The sequence below is a fragment of the Mytilus galloprovincialis genome, chromosome 10, assembly GCF_965363235.1.
Source record: "Mytilus galloprovincialis chromosome 10, xbMytGall1.hap1.1, whole genome shotgun sequence".
NCBI lineage: Eukaryota > Metazoa > Mollusca > Bivalvia > Mytilida > Mytilidae > Mytilus > Mytilus galloprovincialis.
The window spans coordinates 26895385-26902942 of NC_134847.1; positions in this window are offsets into that span (position 1 = coordinate 26895385).

Here is a 7558-nt window from a genome sequence, read left to right on the forward strand (position 1 = left end):
TTCCAACAATGGTCTATAAACAGGATGATGAAATCATGGTTTCAACAATAAAATATTTGGAGTCTGAAATAATGTATTGAGTTCAGTCTTATTTTGTGTGAAAATATTACATTGGCAGGTCTTGTTTGTTTGACCTCATTTCTATGGTTTATTGGTCAATGTGATGGATTTTGTATGCTGTAGAGGAGGGAGCATTTAATTTTACCTTGGTATGTACAAACTTCCCAAAATTGGTTTCTAATCTCACTTTAGTTTACTTCCACCAAATGGAAAAGGAATTCTAACATATATTTATTACCATTACACCAATTAAGTTTCAATTTGGGTGGTGTCACTTTTAGCTTGTTTGAATTGACAATTAAAAAAAATGTATAACAGTAGGTTCTTTTTATTTAAATTACTGTTATGAACGTACTTGTATACTCAAGAAAGGTGCTTTGCACACATTTTTGTATCCAATTTAAATTGCATGTACAACAATCTCCAAGAAAATGAGAAATTAATTTAATGGTTTTATTATCAAGTCAACTTTTGTCACCAGAAAGCTGGACATAGGGATGGTCATCCGGCAGTGTGGGCAAAAAAGCTTTATATATTAGGAGGTTCAAGCTCTGGATGGTTCATACTTTGTATATATTGCCTTATGTTACGAAGTTTCTGTCGGTGGCATATCCATAGTCCCTTGACCTTATTTTCATGGTTCAGTATTACAGTACTTGAAAAAAGGTTTATATTTTTTGTAATGCTAATTTTTCTCTAGATAATGATATTTGGTATGTGTTTGAACCTCTACCTCATTTCATGGATCAGTCGAGGTTAAGTCCACATCTCAGATACTATATGCAAAATGGTCTAGTTTATTTGGTGTATGGAAGGATAATGTGTGCAGGTCTCACCTGACTTTGACCTCCTTTTCATGGTTCAATTGTTATAGTTCAGTTTATATACGACTGCATAATTTTTTTGCAGTCATATATCGTCGTCATCATCCGAAGACACATTAGTTTTCGCACTACAACTTTAGTAAATATAAATCTATAAAATTTAAACACAAGGTTTATTTATGACCACAAACAGAAGGTTGGGATTGATTTTGGGAGTTTTTGCCCCAACAGTTTAGGAATTAGGGGCCAAATAAGCATTTTTCTTGGTTTTCGCACAATAACTTTAGTATAAGTTAATAGAAATCTATGAAATTTAAACACAAGGTTTATGAACACAAAAGGAAGGTTGGGAGTTTTGGTCCCAACAGTTTAGGAAAAAGGGTCCCAAATAAGCATTTTTTTTTGGTTTTCGCACCATTACCTTAGTATAATTAAATAGAATCTATGAAATTAAAACACTAGGTTTATGACCATAAAAGGAAGGTTGTGATTGATTTTGGGAGTTTTGGTCCCAACAGTTTAGGAATTGGGGGCCCAAAGGGTCCAACATTAAACTTTGTTTGATTTCATCAAAAATTGAATAATTGGAGTTTTACTGTGGATTCTTAATTTTTGGTCCTGTTTTCAAATTGGTCTACATTAAGTTCCAAAGGGTCCAAAACTAAACTAAGTTTGATATTAACAAAAATTGAAATCTTGGGGTTCTTTGATATGCTGAAACTTAACATGTACTTAGATTTTTGATTATGGGCCCAGTTTTCAAGTTTGTCCAAATCGGGGTCCAAAATTAATCTTTGTTTGATTTCAACAAAATTTGAATCATTGGGGTTCTTTGATATGCTGAATCTAAACATGTATTAAGATTTTTGCTTATTGGGCTAGTTTTCAAGTTGGTCCAAATCGTGGTCCCAAAATTAAACTTTGTTTGATATCAACAAAAATTGAATCCCTGCGGTTCTTTGATATACTAAATCTAAACATGTGTATTTAGATTTTTGATTATAGGCCCAGTTTTCAAGTTGGTCGATTGATTGATTGATTGATTGTTTGTTGGTTGCTTAACGTCCAGTGGCAAATATTTCATGCATATTCAGGACGAGAACAAGTTCACAATAAATACAATAGGTAGGTCTTGTCACAATAGAGGTCATCTGGGATGATGGTCGGGGAAATTTGGACTGCCACTGGAAAATGAAGGTATATTGAATAGGGACAGAAATTTTGCCTTGCAACAGGCCACCTACGGACCCCTCAAAGAGTTGTTGCAAGGGTTCTTAACGTGCAAAGAGCGTGGCACTCTCTTTACACGAGACATCGGATTTAACGTCCCCATTCCGACCGGACGTGACTGCGAACTTGATACATCCCGCACAGCCAAACGGACGCCCCACTTCAGCAAGCGTTTTACTGCCGGTCGGGAGAAGATCAAGTGACCATATTTCTATTCCCCAGTCACCCTTGGGGAGCAAGTTGGTCGAAATTAAACTTTGTTTGATTTCAACAAAAAATGAATATATGGGGTTCTTTGATATATGCTGAATCTAACCATGTATTTAGATTTTTGATATTTGGGCCCGGTTATCAAATTGGTCCACATTAAGGTCTAAAGGGTCCAAAATTAAACTTTATTTGATTTCATCAAAACCTGATTCCTTTGGGTTCTTTGATATGCTGAATCTAACCATGTATTTAGATTTTGGACATTGGACCATAATAGGAAAATGTCCAATTTAAAAAAAATTTAAGTGTTAATTTTAAGTTCTTAGACCACATTCATTCTGTGTCAGAAACCTATGTTGTGTCAACTATTTAATCACAATCCAAATTCAGAGCTGTATCAAGCTTGAATGTTGTGTCCATACTTGCCCCAACTGTTCAGGGTTCGAACTCTGCGGTCGTATAAAGCTGCGCCCTGCAGAGCATCTGGTTGTGTTTTGGTCCGTTATACGACCGCAAAAAAAAATTTGGGATCGTATAATGGCATGATTTTGTCCAGACAATTATTTTAATTTAAGTGAATGGATCTTTATGAAATTTAATAAGAAGGTTCAATACCACAAAAGGAAGGTTGGGATTACTTTTGGGGATGATGGTCCCAACCGTTTTGGAATTAAAGGCCCAAACAAACATTTTTCTACTTTCAGTATATTAACTTGTGTATAAGTATTTCAATTGTACCACAAATAGAAGGTTTGGATTCCTGTTTGGGGTTATGGTGCCAAAAAAACTAGCATTTTTGTAGTTTCTGGACAATATCTTGTGTGTAAGTGTATGGATTTCTCTTGCATTGTACCACAAGGTTCTATTCACATAAGGAAGTCTGGGATTGAGTTCGGGGGGTAATTGCCTAATTTATGCGGGAATTGGGGGGCCAAAAAACAAGCATTTTTCTAGTTTCTTGACAATAACTCGTGCTTAAGAATATGGATCATTCTGAAATCGCACTACAAAGGAAAGGCTGGGTTTGAGTGTGTGGTAATTGCCCCAAGGACGGAGTTCAATTTTTTTTTCAATTTTCAAGAAGAATCATTAATTGAACAGTATTGTGCAAAATATTTGTAAGATCTTGACATTTATTTTGTGTCAGAAAACCTATACTTTGTCAAAAAATGTGATCACAATCAAGCTTGAATAGTCTGAATATTGTCCAAATTTGCCACAACTATTCAGGGTTCAACCTCTGCGGTCGTATCAGGCTGCGCTCATCGAAGCATTGTATTGGCTTATTCTTATAAATCTATTATATTTGGTGTATAGAATAATTGTAAGGTGTACATGTCTAGCTGCATGGCAAGTGTCATCTACCTTGACCGCATTTTTATGGTTCAGTGGTTATATTTAAGTTTTTATGTTTTGGTCTGTTTTTCATATATATATATATACAACTCGTCTAAACATCAACCCAACATTGTTAGATCTGTAAATTTGCTTACGCAAATTTTTTGGTTCTTCCCTCGCCGGGATTCGAACCCATGCTACTGTGATATCGTTACACCAAATCGCCTGCACTGCAGCCGTCCAGCGAGACCACACAACCACCTTGGGCTCTCAAAAAAAGAGCTTTCGCTGGCCGTGTGTTACCTTTCCTCGTCAGTTTTAATCTAGCGGCGTACTACAGTACATGATATATAAGGCATGAAGATGTTATTGTTACAGATCAGCTAAATTCTCTATAGTAAAGGATCCTACAAATTAATGTAATATATACACATGGCAAAAAGTATTGCAACACCTTGATTTTTCAAATATTGAAAAATCAGCCTCTTTTTTTGGATGATATATAATAAGATATTTGTATAATATTATTGAAACATAGTTTATGATAACATTGGCATTGAAACGAACAAAAAATGTTTAAAAAAAAATGATTTATATAACCACAATTTTAATAACAAAATGAAGCGTTTTTTGTACAAAAAAATGCATTTTACAACTTTGACTGTAGTCGAACTTTACAATGTCAGACATTTCAAAATTAATCTTCAGATGACTGTTCACATCATGGTTGATCGTTATACGCCAAAGAATTAGTACTTTGTGCGCAGCCTCCATTCAAACGGATAACCGCATCTTAACGTCTTCTGATTCCTGCCAAAAATCGACTAATTTGTTGCTAAGGTAGCAGCAACCATTTCTGATGAAGGGCATTGTTTATTTCATGATGTGTTTGAACTGGGGTGTCCTTTCGCGCACTTCCCGCCCAAAAGTGTCCCATATATGCTCGATATGGTTCAAATCTGGGCTACGATCCGTCCACGGAAGATGACCCGAATTCCATTGGAACAATGAATCTTCCTCCATGATGCTAATTTTCAATTTTAGCGAGCTCTGCACTACATTGGATACGGAAAACTGTGTGTCTGTTCGTGAACAAAGGTCTCCGAAATGGTCTTATCGCACGATAACCAGTAGCGGTGAGTCAATCTCGAACAGTTCTTGTTAAAAGGTCCCTGTATGCCAAACACTCTCTTTTTTGGATTGTATTGTATGCAAGGGGTTTCCTTCTGACCAACCTTTTTTATGCTTGATTTTCCCTAGCAAATGGTATAGAGGGTCTTCTTTATTTCGGAAGGTCTTTAACATCGTTTAGTGCCATTTTTAATTCTCAAAACGACTTCTAGTGGAATGGTGATGACCAACAATACGTGCAGTTATTACAGCGACCTCCTGCTTCACTCATGCTGATAATCTGTCATCTTGCTGCAGTTAAGAGTTGTCGATGACCCATTACAAGGTGTCAATCACATAACTTTAAAATTTTGGTTATTTAAAGTGTTGAAAACAATGAGGATGAAAACACCTGTTTTGCTGTTTACGGGTACAGTAGCTGCATGTGCAGATAAAACTTACCGAGTCGATATTTATTGATTAAACTCAGGTGATACTTGAATAATGTTTAAGTAGTTCTATTTTACCAAATTATATCACAAAAAAATAAAAAGTGTTTTTTTAATTTCAATTTCAATTTGGTGTTGCAATACTTTTTTCCATGTGTATATATTTATATTTATCAAAGTTGTACATATATCGATGCAAGTTTGTTTTGTTTGGTAAGGTACACGTGTGTATGCTATTTATAGATAGGTCTGTATGATTGGATATATAAGGAATGCGGGTAACATTTCATGCACGGGTGGTTTTAAGGTAGTTCAAGTCATTCGAGTCATTGCAGTCAAGTGTTCCAGAGGCTTTTTTCTAAATAAATAATTATAAAAAAATATTTATTTACAGGTTGATAGTCCAGGATGGGTCGCAAACATTGATGTGCTAGTCAGAGACAGACAATTAATTTATCACAATACTCATTGGTATTAAATGAATTACGTGTATTTATTATCTGAATAAAATGCACTTGACTTTTGCAAGTGGCTACTCCCAATTGAGAGTTTTGTATTATATTGATAAATGTTTTATGTTCGGTTGAGGTTACGAATTAGAACATAAAAGTACGTCTGAACCAGTGACAACTCTACAACATATCTATCCATCGGATCACAGACACTAGATTAAAACTGACAACGAAAGGTAACACCCGGCCAACGAAAGCTATATTATTGTGAAGCCAATGTGGTCGAGTGGTCTAGCGCGTCGGATACAGTGCAGGCGATTTGGTGTCATAATATCTCAGTAGCATGAGTTCGAATCCTAGTGAGGGAAGAACAAAAAAAATAATGCGAAAGCAAATTTACAGATCTAGCATCGTAGGGCTGGTGTTTAGACGAGTTGTATATATAATTAAACTAATAGGTATGTAACTGTCTGTTTGTGATACAAGGTACTGTCTGGTGAATTTTCATTGTACATATTTGAATACAACTTTATCAAGAGAAAAAAAAAGCGTCGGGTACAGTGCAGGCGATTTGATGTCGCGATATCTCGGTTGCATGAGTTCTAATCCCGGCGAGGGAAGAACCAAATTTTTGCAAATTTACAGATCTAAAATTGTTTGGCCGATGTTTAGACGAGTTGTATATAGAGCCCAGGTGGTCGTGTGGTCTAGCGGGCGATTTGGTGTCACGATATCACAGTAGCATGGGTTCGAATCCCGGCGAGGGAAGAACCAAAAATTTGCGAAAGCAAATTTACAGATCTAACATTGTTGGGTTGATGTTTAGACGAGTTGTATATATATATATATATATATATATACAACAACTGGGGTTATGGTCCTTAAGGTTTAGGAATTAGGGGCCCGAAGGTCCAAAAACAAGCATTTATCTGGTGTCAGGACAATAAGTTGTGTATAAGTATTTCAATTGTTCTGAAATTGTACCACAATGTTAAATACCATAAGTAGAGGGTTGGGATATATTTTAAGGGTTATGGGGCAAACAGTCTAGGAGTAAAGGGCCAAAAAGGGACCAAAGTATTTTCGTAGTTTCAAGACAATAAATTGGAGTTATCTGTCTTTTTCCAGAATGGTTGTTGAATCACCTTAAACCAATGCTTTATGAAATATTCTTTGAAAATTGCAGTTATCTTTCTTTGTCCATAATAGTAGTTGAATCAACACAAATCAATGCTATATACAATATACAATGCAATATTCACTTTTACTACCAACTAATAAATTAAAACAATCTTTACCATTCAGTGATTACAAGTACTTTTTTTATATTTTAATATTTTATGATGTATTTAGATGAGTAGTTAGAGTTGCAAACTCCACTAGGAATTTGAATTAAGATCAGTTTTGGAATAAGGGAAAGGGGAGGTGAAAAAAAGGAGGGGTCAATTTTTCTCATTTCAGATTTCAGAAATTTAAAGAAAATTTCTTCAAACATTTTTTTGAGAGGATTAATATTCAACAGCAAAGTGAATTGCTCAAAGCCAAAAAAAAATGTTTTATGTTCATTAGTCCACATTCATTCTGTTTCAGAAACCTATGCTGTGTCAACTATTTAATCACAATCCAAATTCAGAGCTGAATCCAGCTTGAATGTTGTGTCCCTACTTGCCCCAACCGTCTAGGGTTCGACCTCTGCGGTCGTATAAAGCGGCGCTCTGCGGAGCATCTGGTTCTAAAAGTATAAAAAAAAATGTCAACTGTGTTTTTTGTATGGAAGGATAGTAAGCTGCACTTGACTGCCTTGCGTGGTTCATCTGACCTTGACCTCATTTTCATGGTTCATAGGTCAATGTTTAGTTTTCTTGGATAAGTCTGTTTATTAGAA